This window comes from Choloepus didactylus, chromosome 1 (genome assembly GCF_015220235.1).
Source record: "Choloepus didactylus isolate mChoDid1 chromosome 1, mChoDid1.pri, whole genome shotgun sequence".
Classification (NCBI taxonomy): Eukaryota; Metazoa; Chordata; class Mammalia; order Pilosa; family Megalonychidae; genus Choloepus; species Choloepus didactylus.
Window position 1 is genome coordinate 15,821,873 of NC_051307.1, and position 13,291 is coordinate 15,835,163.

Below are 13,291 nucleotides of genomic sequence, written 5' to 3' on the forward strand. Positions count from 1 at the left end.
ACATTTATCACTATGGGATATTATATTTTGCATTTGTTTGTTAGTTTATTGTCGTCTCCCTGTTGGATTGTAAACTCCACGAAGGCAGAGATTCTGTCTTATGTCCAGTGTCTAAAAGAGTACAACCAAAAAAAAAAAGAAAAAAAAAGATAAAAGAGTACAACCATATAGTGTGTGCTCATTTAGCGTTTGGTAGAATGAATGAATAAGTGAATGGATTAACACTGCTGCATTGCATATCTATTTTCTCACACCTCAGCCTCTGCCACCCTGTGGAGTCTTCAATGTTGAATTGCAAGCATGTGCCATCCTATTTTACAACTGTGTTGACACCACTTCCACCCACCCATTTTACCCTCCAGACACTATTCTCTTGAAGGCTCCCAGTGACTTCCTATGCGGTGTTCTTGTCTGAAATCCCTAATACTTCCAACAATTTAAACTTGTCCTCTCCTTTCAAATTCTCTTCTCAGTTGTCCACATTTCTTAGCGATGCATGCTATAACATGCAGGGGTAAATGTCATGAGGCCTGGAGTTGATGTAAAATATTCCAGTAAAGTAACCACACGGCAAGAGGGATAATTGTTGATCTTCATTGAATGGGTATGTGGTTGTTCATTCTATCTCTATTTTTGTGTGGGTTTGAAGATTTTTATAAAACCAAAAAACAAATGGCATGCTCCTCCTTCACTTCAGTGGCATCTGACTTACTCGGGTGTCCTCCTGCGTCCCTTGCTGCTGTATCTCTGGTTCCTCTCCCTCCTGCTTCCTCTTGGTTCTGCCCTTGCCCTTATTTCTCTCTCTATAATCTCGTGGATGCTTCCCAACCTGCCGTGATTTCAGAGACCACCATCCTTGTGTCCAGGATTTCTACAACCCTAAACTCTCTCACCTGGGCCCTGCTGCATTTCCAAGACCTACAGCTCCCTGTCAGATGCCCTCCCTATAGCACTATTTGCTCCACCAATGGGAATTCATCATTTCCTAAGGCTGACACAGCCCAGCCTGACTCCTGTGTTCCCTGTGTTCCCAAGGACACTACACTTTCCTTGTGCCCTAGACCCTAAAGTCACACCAATGTCACCATTCCTTGTCCCCACCTCCGATCAGTTATCAGATCCACTCTGTTCTTTCCCACCAGCTCTTACTCCCCTCCCTGTCCATTGCTGCCTCAGTTGGCGTCATCTTTTGCCTGACTTACTATTTAATTGGTCTCCATGCTGTTACCCTCCCTTCAATCCCATGAGTGCATCATTGTCAGATTAATCTCAACCCACTGGGCGTTAACCTGTAGTCCACAGAATGCAATTCTAATCTGAGCATCCAGGCTTTGAGCTGGCCCCAGGCAGCTTCCTGATTTTTTCTCCCACTCTTCCCATCTGGCCCTGTAAGCTTCAGACATCCAGAACACTCTGTCTCCCAGGACTTTCTGTCTCTGTCTTCACTCATGCTGCATTCTCCTCCTGGAAAATTCTCTTTTTCTCTATAAACAGTTACCCCTGTCCTTCAAGATCCTGCTTCAACACCTCTTCTTCCCGGGAGCCCTTGCTGATTTTTCAGCCAGAAATAATTCCTTGAACTTCATTATCCTTAAATCACTTTGTGATGTTCTTCTCACCTTAGTGCCTTGATTTTGTTTTAGAATTTGGTGGGAACCCTTGCACGTGGAAGGCAACTCATAATATTTGTTAAATGAAGAGGACGATTTTTGTCCCCTATTTACATCATAGCCCAGGTATGATGGCAACTGGAAAATGTGAAGAAAAATCTAAAATGAGAAAAAGTGCCATGCCAAAGTGTTTTAAATTGCCTTTAACATTGCAGAATTGACTTCTAAGAATAAAAAGAAACTACCCCAAAATGTAGTGGGGAGGGGTGTTCGAATAAAATATTAACTGTGTAAATAAGAATTCAAGGGAAAATTACCAAATGGAACTCATTTACATGTGTAATTACCCACTTGTGATCATTCTACTGTCTTTATCTATTCCATCTTTCTCCTCCCACACCAAGTTAAAAATATTTGGTATTAAACATTTTTTTTTCCCTAACCAAATACAAAGAAATCTTAGAATTGTTGGGTTGGGGTGGGGGTAGGGGGGCAAATGCAATCCTTCCACTGGAAGGAAGATGCTCAGCATTGTGCACGGGCTCCAGCTCGAGCTGTCTTGGTGTGGGTGAGAAGCAGAGCTGATAAACAGCAGAAGCCACATTCAAACGTGCAGCTCACAAGAGGAGACTGGGAAATAAACGGCCTTGGAAACTGCTCCCAATGCTGAGACTGAAGGAAAAACATGGCTTTTATCAACGTCGAATCCATGAGATGCAGGCAAATGCTGGCTGGAAATAGTTGGTTCCGCTGATGCCCCCCTGGGGTGTCAGGGCTTTATCTCTGCAGGAGTCTCTTTCTTGGGGGGGAAAGGATGACCTCTGAGCTGGGGTAGGGGAGCAGGGATGGGTGGGGTGTCCGTATCTTCTGGCTGGCAGGCAATCTCTGGGGTACACTTGCTTTTCTGTCACACAGCGATGCACACGGTGGCATCTTCTTTCTCCGGGTTCCACTGACCTCCAGCTTCTGTTAGCTCCCCTGGCTTCTCTTTCTGTGCCCGTTTTCCTTTGCTTATGAGGACTTCAGCCATCCTGGATGAAAGCCCTCCCTTATTCAGTTTGGGCCTCACCTTAACTAATAACATTTCCAAGGACGTATTTCCACATGGGTTCACACCCACTGGACCGGGGGGTGCCTTTTGCGGGGGACATGATTCAGTCCCCAACATATGCTCATCTATTTTATCACAATTATTAATTTCTCTGAATACCACAGTCATTTTTTTCAGGACCACCACTTGACACCCTGTAAAATAGGCTCCCTCTCTCCAGCTTTGAGTTGGATTTCTTCCCCCAGCCCGCCCCTTCCTTTATTGAACCACCAGGGGCCGCATTTCACCATGTAAATAAATATTCATTGGCTCTTCCCTGCTCACAGCCACACTGACAAGCCCACTAGCTGCAGGAGCCACCTTCCAATACGTGGAATTTACCTAATCTCAGCCTGGAGTTTATACCTCCACTCTTGTAACTAAGCCCCTCAATTAAAATCACAGTCAAGGCCTCCCCACAACCAGTCCCCTGCCAGATTGCCAACAGCTTAGGTGATTCAGTATTCCTTCCTAAAATTGTTTATACCTGCACGCCCACCAGCGTTTTCCCCAAGAGATCCCCGTCTTACACAGTAGAGTTAATTATGCTTTCTCTTTCAGTCATTTCTTTGACTTGGTTTCGTTGCTAAATCCTCTTCCCTTATGTGTTCTGAATCCTTCGGGCTGTGTTTCCTGGCTTGGTTTGGGATTGCCAGCTGCCTTCCCTGGATGCGTCCATGGAGAGAGGGCAGGTTTTCCAAATACGGACTTCATCAAGACCATTTTATTTCGATTAGAACATTTGCCAAACTTTAAATCCAGACGATTATACTCAGGTCAGACTTTCACTTGCTGAAACAGAAGATTAAAGAAAAAAAGCCTCATACATTAAATTATTCTACTCAACTGAATGTAGCAGAGACAAAGAGACACTGCTGTGAGATAGAAACGTGCAGTGGACTGGGAAGGCTGGACCTTGGGGCTTGGCCTCTTTGCCTCTAACTAGAGGAGCAATTCATGTCCACAGCTTCCCCTCTCCAGGCTTCGGTTTCCTTGTCTATATAATGAGGAGATTGGGCTAGAATGATCTGTAAGTTTCCTTCTTTAATTACTCAGATGAAAGCAATCACAAGTGTCCTGTTGAGTACTGATTTGAAATGGAAAACTCGATTAATAGCTGATCTAGGATCTGTATCTGATACAGACGTGAAGTGCATCTATAATCTGATGGACATTGACAATAATTTGCCATTTAGGGAACCAAGACCACAAACCAGGCTTAGAATGAAAATCCCACCCCCACCCCCCGCTGCTGCCGCTGCTTAATTAACAGTCGTAGGTGGCTGGCAGGTGGCAGGTGTTGAAGATATTCTTGAATCAGCTCATGGAAATTCTGAATAGGATGGAAACATGACACATGAGCTCTGTATTTAAACAGCCATCTCTGGTCACCAAGGTTTCATTAAGGATCTCGATTATTAAAATACATGATTTCTCTGAGCATTGCTTGGATTGCTTTCAATTAAAAAGATACATGCCTTGTGGTATAGTCTTTCGCCTCTCATTCTCCCATTCTCTTTCCTCGATCTCCTTAGCAGAATCATAACCAACCCAAACTTCAAGCAGTCGGGGCTGGATGGCAGCCTCCAGCCGGTTCCCGCCGAGCCGCCCTCTCCCCCACGCCGCCGCGTTTCCATGGCAACAGCCGTTGTCTCCACTCGGAAGGAAAACCTGGGAGAGTCTAGTGTGGCTGCTCCGAAGACAGTGTGGGGCAAAACAGGCTGTCAGCCAGGAGGCTTTGGGTCTAGCCCTGTTTTTGTTTTTGTTTTTCTCTGTAAAGATAACCCTGATTCATGTTTATTTTCTCTAGCTTTGAAGTGAGAATTTGAATTTTACTCCGTGGTAAGCAGCTCAAAGTATATTTAAAATATACATAGACCAGCAGTCTGAGAATCAGAGGATGATCTTCCAGTGACGAAGTAGTACTCTCAGCATTTTCACAGAAAAATAAAGAAAAAAAAAATATATATATATATATATATTTGTCGCTAAATAGCGGAAGGAGTAGGATGAGCCAAGAGGCAGAGGCAGAAAAAAACGGCAAAGGAGAATCACAGCCAGAGCAGCTCTGATCCTCACTGTTTTTCTTATTGTTAGTGTGACTAGAAAATTTAACGTCCAAACCAGGGAACATTAGGGAGTGGAAGGGGGAGCTTTTAGTAATTAAGCGGGGATGACAGACATAAACCATCCCAGGCAACCCAGGACATGGGTCACCCCGCCCGTCTTGCCTCATAGCAAGGAATATTTTGAACAAAGGGTTCCCCAGCGAACGCAGTCTGAAAACCACTAGATTCAAGTGGCAAATAATGACTGCAGGTCCCCTAATGATGCTCAGTGTGTTGGGGGCAGGATGGGGAATGTGGAAACAGCAAAGGGTTGAAACAGAACCTCAGGGAAATTTGACAGGGAATCAAAAAGAAATGAATCAAAAGGACTTTGAAGACATGGCTGTCTACCAGGGGAGCATAGTTTGTAGGGGTCCCAGTCAGTGGCTGTGTGACTTTGTTTTTTCAGTTAAAGGAATACAGTAACTGATTTACATCTGAGCAGTAACACACAGGGCTTCTGGGGGAGGGGGGGAATCCAACACAATAACGTGAAAAAAAAAATGTTAGTTGCTTATGATTAATCCTCTGTTTCCTAAAGAAATTCATGAAAAGTGAACATCAATAAGCTTATGAAACATGTTTATTGTTATCCTCAAAGAAATAAATTGCTTTTACCATAGCAACTGAATTATAAAAGAAAATAAACCAAACAGCTGTCCTTTTATACTGATAAATATACTTATTTCGGATGTAAACACACATGTTTGTTCTTTAACCAGATGAGGCTTCCTGCTAAAATAACCGTAAACCTTTAAATAGTGCCCAAGAATTATATTTTTATTGTAGAAAAAATAGAAGATACAGAGAACTGCAAAAAAGAGAGTGAAATCACCTGTAATCCAAGCGTCCATAAAAAACCACCAGTTACAGTTTGGTAAGCCTTCCTCCATTCTATATCCTATGCATTTCATTTTTACTCATAATTATAAAGATGACAGCTTCCTGTGCATATTTTGTTTTTATTCATTGAACAATATATTATGAAGAATTTCTCATGCCAACCAATATACTTTTACAACACTGTTTTAATGACAGTGAAATCTTTTACAGAATGCGATGGTTTAACCCTTAGGCATGAGGTTGTTTCCAGATTTTTGGTATTATAAACAATGCACTATTGATTGAACTAGATTACTGTAAGGGTTAGATAAGGTAAGGGGGTGAAAAACTAAGTTATAAAGCAGTTGACTTTTATAAAGATTTCTTTTGTTCTCAAAAAAAAATCTATTAAATCAACTAAAAATATTTCCAATGTTTGGACATTGTCCAGGAAGACTGACTTTATGAACCAGCCTTCAAGGGTTGGGTAACTTGGAAGATGTTGTACCTGAATCTGTGCTTCATGGGAGAAGCTACTGGGAGCATTTCCAGCTGATCAGCCGACTTGCCTTCTGAATTATTACAAACCAAAGCCAGAGGGAGCAAGCAGCTCACAAAGGGTTCCATTGGGCAGAAGAAATCCTTGTGGGGCTGTCACGGTGGGGGTGGTAGCTCCTAGCTCCTGAGGTGAGCGCTGACCACTCCTCATTCCTTCACCCTCCCCAATCTTCCCATCAGTTGAGAGACTGGACTAAGGGCTGTTCAGAAATTCGTGTATGATTTGGGCCCAATCCTGTCTAGCCTGAAAGAGACAGAGGCCAGTCTGCTGTCAGAGGTAAAAGTGACTGTTGGCAGAGGAGTCTGGGGAAAGTATTTTAATCAAAAATCCTTGGAATTCCAGCCACAGTTGGGAAGGGGCCGAAAGGGGGCAAGTAGGGAGTGTGGAGGGAAATTCGAAGACTGAATTAACCCTAAAAAGATGGTCCTCTAGCTGGAAACCACACACAAGCCTCCCAGGTCCCTGGCATTTATCATATAATGGAAAAGCAATGGGGGAAATTCCATCCACCAAATGCAAAGGGTCCTAGATCCTTCCTGCCCTCTGATCCTGTCCATAGGGCATCCATGCACAGCTCTGGTGGGCATCTGAGATGGGAGATAGGGTACTCCCTACTCCTGGCTGCAAAAGCCCCGAGTGTGGCTCTCCTTCTTTGGTTCTCTTATTCCTAGGGGAGAACCAGGCTTATGGTAGATGCTCATTGCGTGTTCACTGAGTGGATGAGTGAATAGTATTGGACTCGGAGACGGAGGGCCGAGGGTTTCCTAAGCACCCATGGGAGAGCTCCTGGCTCCACCAGCCTGCAAGCAATGCAACTGGCAGAAATTTCATAATAATCCATCAGGGTCCTTAAAGAAAATAATTTTCATTCCCACCCCTATGGGAAGATACCTTTGGTTAGAAGGAAATCCTTCCAAGGATACCTAGGAAAGGACAGCACTTTTGAGTGCTCTGGAAGGTCTATTGCAGTGCTGACACATTTTTCTTCCCAGAGAGGCCCAAGAACTGAACTCAGCCTTGCAGAAGGTCAACTTAGTTGAATCAGGGAGAAGGGAAAGGTATTACTGGCAGTATGCAGAGACCTTGCTTTCTGAGCTATAAGATATCTTCCTTCAGATTATTTTAAGTTGTCTCAGATATTTTAATTGCGATGTGGAATGCTGAGCAAGTAAATTGTAGCTCTCCCAAGCTTCTTAAATTATACTGATGGAAATTTGGAAGAATGGGAGTGAAACTGACATTTTTGCAAGGTGCTATTCAAGTCCGTACGTTGACCAAGTCTGATAAATATAAGAGGCAGTATTATATTAGAGACCACAAGTGGGCAAACACAGAAGTGTCTGAGAGGAATTAAAGCTCAGTGAACTGAAAGACAACCTCCCACCTTCAGCAGAGACTGTAAAAAGGCATTAGTTTGCAGTAAGTAGCTAACTTTTGGGTTGCCTTCAATGATCAAGTTCTACTTGTGTTTGATGATTTCAGGTTCTTAACTGCTGACAAAACATACAGGGATGGACAGATTTTATTTTGGTTTATTCTCTTAAGTGACAATCAAGTCCCTGAAAGTTTAAGGAGAGAGAGGTGGGGAAGAGATACAGAGAGGTTCCTAGGTGAGCTCTCTGCTTTGAGCTTCCTAGACTCTGGTAAAATGTACTTTGGGGGGCACAGAATTGTTTCTTAAGGGGAGGTGGTGGTTAGGAATTTAAGGGTTTGTGCTTAGCCAACTTGAAAAGAGGGAGTATGGGGGGGGGAGAGGGAGGGAGAGAGAGAGGGAGAAAGAGAGAAGAAGAAGAAGAAGAAGAAATAACTGAGTCAAACTTATAAATTTACCAAAATCATCCCGAAACAGGACTATTTTCCCAAGGCTGTTTGATGGTTAATTTTATGTCAGCTTGGCTAGGCTGTAGTACCCAGTTATTTAATCAAACACTAATACTAGTCCAGATGTCGCCGTGAAGGTATTTTGTGAATGTGGTTAGTCTTTGTAATCGGTAGGAGACATCCCTCAACAAATAATGTGGGTGAGCCTCGTCTGATCAGTTGGAGAATGGGGGTTTCCCAGAGAGGAAGAAATTGTGCTTCTTAACTGCTGCATCAACTCTTGCCTGAGTTCCCTGCCTGCCCTACAGATTTTGGACTTGTCAGTCCCTACAATCGTGTGAGACAATTCCTTAAACTCTCCTCTCTCTCTTAGATGGTATAGATATAGATGCAGGCAGAGCTAGAGCTAGAGCTAGATTTAGAGCTAGAGCCAGAGATAGAGCTAGAACTAGAACTAGAGATAAAGATAGGTCTTTTTGGTTCTGTTTCTCTGGAGAACGCTGACTGATACAGCTGTTCCCATGGGGTGAGAAAAAGTTTTTTAAGAGGTAACTTCTATGTTACCTCTTAAGACACAGCCTTTGAAGAATCTGTTTAAAACCCTCCTTTGCCCTTCTTTGCCACCTCTAGGGCTAATAATTCTATCAGACTTTTTTGTACTGGTGGGGGGTGGGCAGTGGTGACTGTCCATGGATGGTGCCAGGGTGGCCCAGGGGAGGGAGAGAGAAATAAGATTCTACACATACGAATAGCCATGCTCCTTCCAGAACGTCCAGGTATTCTTCTGGACAACAGCCAGGGGAAGCCAGAGTTGGAGAAGAAAGACAAGGGGGCTGTCCTGGGGGTTATAAGGGAGGCTGATATTGTGAGCTCTATGACAGAACCCTTTGGAAAGCCCGAGAAGTAATTGGGGGACAGGAGAGACATGCAGTTTCTGCAGTCATGTGGGTGGGGGGCTCGGGACCCTGGTGATCTGGATATTCAGTGTAAGGCTGACCTGGGTAGGGTCCCAGCTGGTCAAAATGGAATATGCTGGTTATAGATGTGCGTTTCTATAAAGATAACAGTGGTTATCTCTAGGGCTTGTTAAGGAGGGGAGGGTTGGTATGTCTAGAACTTCTGTATTAATCAGTTTTTTACAGGTGTGTATTTTATACTTGGAAAAAAACCCAATGCAGATATTTCCATTTTGAAAAAAAAAAAACAAAAAACAGAACAGGGGCAAGGATCAAGGGTCAGCTAAGTTCCAATGTTGAGGGCTGTTAGCTGGCCCATGAGCTGGGCGTGATGCAAGGGAAAGGGGTTTTGGTTTCTGCCCTGCTCCTTTCTGACAGGAAGCAGCTGTCTCCAGAAGTGGGGGAGGGAGTGGGGTAGAGGTCAAGAATCCCTCCCTGACACAGTTGTTGAGGGACTTATATAAAAATAACTTTGAAAATTGCCATGTCAATGTTGGTGGCTGTAATTCTGGAGCACTGGCCAGCGAATTGGTATGTTCTTCCCCTGGCTGAGGATGGAATATCTGTGGTTCCTCTGCTCAGTTTTCACCCCTGAAACACAGTTAATCATGGATGGCTGGTGGGTAATATAAATATAAATGAGTGTCAATGAGTGTGCTTGTGCAGGATTTTTATTGCACGTATGCTGTGTCTTTTTTCACCTTGGCAGTTCTATTTCTGAGTGTGGGAGTTGAGAAGGCACGGGTGGTAGATCTGTAAGAGTGTTTCACGGTGGGGGGAGAATCCCATGTTCAGCCTTACTTTCCTTGCCTGTAAAATGTCAGAGAGTAACGAACTGCTCCCTCATTGCTCTCTGAAGCTGTGGGAAGAAGCCAGGAGACCCTCCCAAGCAGCCTGTTGAAACACAAGATGGTAGAGCCATATCAATAATCACTCCTTGGCAGCCCGAGAAGTTTTAATGACGGCCATTTAAGTAATCTTGGGTTTGTTTTGGGGGCTTTCCAAAGCCAGAGGGGAAAAGCAATTGTATTTTTATAAAGGAAAAAAAAAATACTCAGAAACTCCTTGCCAACCGAGCCCTTCTTCATCTCTTTTCTAGCTTCTTGATTCCTATAAATTCCTAAGCCTTGTGTAAGGCAAGTTTATTCTTCTTAACAAAGGTTGGTTTATATCCTTTTGCTGCAGGAGAAGAGAGAGAGAAGGAGTGAGAAAGACTTGGGGTTCAGATTTTTCCTTCTGGAGAATATGAAGTTCCTGCTGGTGAAGCAGTTGTTCTCGGTCTATAGGTTAAATAAACATCACACATGTGGGAAGAGTTAGAGAGGACCTGTGAAGCCGAAGGGGCCAGAACTGTGTCTGGGTGTTACTGAGTGAACTATAAAGTTCCCTCAGAAGCCAGGGCTTCAGCTCTCTGACCTCCTCACATCTGAATGGAGAAGAAGGGTAGCAAAAGGAATGAATTTCTGACACTGGTTTTATTTCCCTTTGGCTTGAATTGTTTGAACTTGCAGCATATTCACGTATGTTACGATCTAACAGTGGACCATATGCTCATGTACTCAACTGGATTTAACAGACTTTTACTGAGTATCTGTTATATGCCTGACTCCTACGTAAGCACTGCAGGGGGACACGAAAGAAGCATAGCATTAAGGGCAGTGTGGGGAGTGGGATGAGCCTGGGCTCGGAGTACAAATCCTAGTGCCACCATCTTGTGACCTTGTTCAGGCTGGGTAATATCATTCAATCTCAGTTCCCTTGTCTTTAAGATGGGGAGGTGACATCTAGGGGAGACATTACATTGCACGAGATAACATGCAAATATCTTTGTTAACATCCTTCGGGTTGCAAATAACAAAACCCATGTCAAGCAAGTTTAACCAAGAAAGGGAATTTCTTGGGAAAGTGTTGGGGTCTCTTAATGGAATTTCTGAAAAGTTAAGCGTGGGGCCACAGTAAAGGCAGCAACCAGGGCAGTTCTGGGGATCTCAGCAGCAGGGGTTTCTTCACCCCAAAGTTCCACTAACAAGACTTCAGTTGCTCCCAGTGCCCAGTCTCTGTGACTCTCTGGGTTCTAGCTCTTGAGAGAAAGAATGTGTGTGGCTCAGTTAGCTCTGGGCAGAGGGGCAGGGTCCCAGTCTGGAAGCATAGGGTAGGGTGGGGAGTGGATCCCTCCAACAAGAGGCTTGCTGGGGGCTGGGAAGACATCCACAGAGATCTACACTCTATTAATTCCCCTAACCCACTGGCAGAAACACGGTAGGTTCTTTTCAGATGTGGGGCCTCTTCTCTTCTCTCCACAAAACACTAGCTCTCTGCCATCAAGGGCCTCATCCTCCTCCAAGGGAGATGGCACCTTGAGTCTTGAAACAAATCCCAAGCCCTCTGAAGGGTACAGACTTGGGAGTCTTGAGTTGGGGATTCTGCTCTGAGTTGTGTCACTACTTACCGAATGAGAAGAGATGAAACCTCAAAGTCTGTTTCTCATGTGTAAAATGGGGGTGGGCTCCATGACTCAATGGTTCAGTGATCCCAAACCTCACACTGGTTAAAGGCAGAGTGCCAAGGTGAGCGGTAAGTAATTGATGTTGGCTAGAGTTACTGGGAAAGGCTTTGTGCTTGCTCAGAATGGAGTGTTTTCCATAATCTTTGTTTGGGCCGGAGCCAGCCATCATCCATGACTGACTGATTCTTTTGGTCAAAAGCAACTCATCTCTTTTCTTTTTCTCCTAGAAAAAAAAGAAGAAAAAATCTACCCTTTGGAGCCAAAGCAACACATGTTTTTGAGAAAGTCTGAGAGAGAGGCACTTTTTGCTCATTTCCCTCCGTCGTCACCCTGTCTGCCCAAGTACCAGCTCTGGCAGACGCTGCTGGGTCTCTTTGCACAGCTCCATCTGCTGACCCTTGAAATTCAGGAGACCAGTTACTGCAAGGGAAGGCCCTGGAAAGCATCAGCCAGAGGCCTGATGACAAAGTGAAAAAGCTAGAAAGAGAGCCAGACAAAGACAGTCAAAGATAAGGATGATTTCCTGCGACTCTGAGGACCCTGCCACCCAGTTGCTGTTGACTATTGGTTTGGATGAACTTTGGGGCTTTGACTTCAGCCAGGGAACCTCTTGCTGGGATTTGAGGGGCTCAAATTGTATCTTCTCCTGCATGCCTAAATCCTGAGCCAACACTGACCTTTAAAACTGATGGTATGGAGGAGCAAAGCAAATGGTGAAATGGTGGGTTTCTCTAGATCTGCGTACATGTAAGAGAGAAAGGATGGAGCAGGGTATAGATCCGTGTTGGCCCACGTTGGCCCATGTTGGCCCAGCTGCTCTTTCCAAGGAATAATGGAGGAGTGACGGGCCAAGGGAGGCCCAGAGTATTTGCCGATGTATGTCCTGCTTCATGAATGGAAAGTCATTTTAGAGGGAGGCTGTTTGCTTACAGAATGGCTGATTCCCACATGAGGAGCAGAGAGATTTTTTGCTGGGCTGCAGTAGTGAGAAAACTTTTTGGATGTGTGTGTGTGAATTCAGGTGAAGAAAAATATATTTATGGGCTTACATATATTTTTTTTCCATTCAAAACGAAATCATTTTTAGTCCCACAGGGGAAAAAAACTATATATTTTTTTAAGTAAAATGACCTAGTTTAGTCAATAAAAGAATGTGAATGAGGAAAGTGGCACCAATTTTCATCTTCTAAAATGTCCATATCCGGGCATATTTGAGAAGTTACAGCCCCCGGCAGCTTTGATATCCTTATCCTGAAGTGGCTTGTGGCTTGCTTTGGCAAGCTAGTCTGTCTCAGGCTGCTTCCTGATGCTCTAAAGAGTCTTTCTGGTAAGGAATTGATTGTCAAGAGATCAACAGAGCAAACTTTCTTGGAGCCTTCTGTGGGACATGGAAATAGCTTGGTAGGGGAGGCTTTTTGTTTGTTTGTTTGTTTGCTTTTTATCATGGTGCTCTGCATAATGAAATTTTACCTATGATTGCCTCTGAGCTGCTGAGGGTTGACGTGTGTTTCTTACCTTTTGTGTCTCAAGGGAAGGAAGGCTGTCTGAGACCCAGCTCAAGCATCCCCGTTTTCTTTTCTGATGTTCAGCATCTCACATCTCTGTTTGAGTCTGTCTGGTCCAAAAGGTGATAAGACTGGAGGGACTGGTTCTGAGTTTGTTTCTAAATTCTCAGGGACTCCATGTTCTTTACTTCTAAAAAAAGAGAAATACCCAGGAGTTAGCACATCATCCTCAAATGCCATCTCCATCGATACAGAGAAACAGAGGTGTTAGTGAAGGATCATTTCTAATGGCCGCTTTGGTGTCTCTCTTTGGA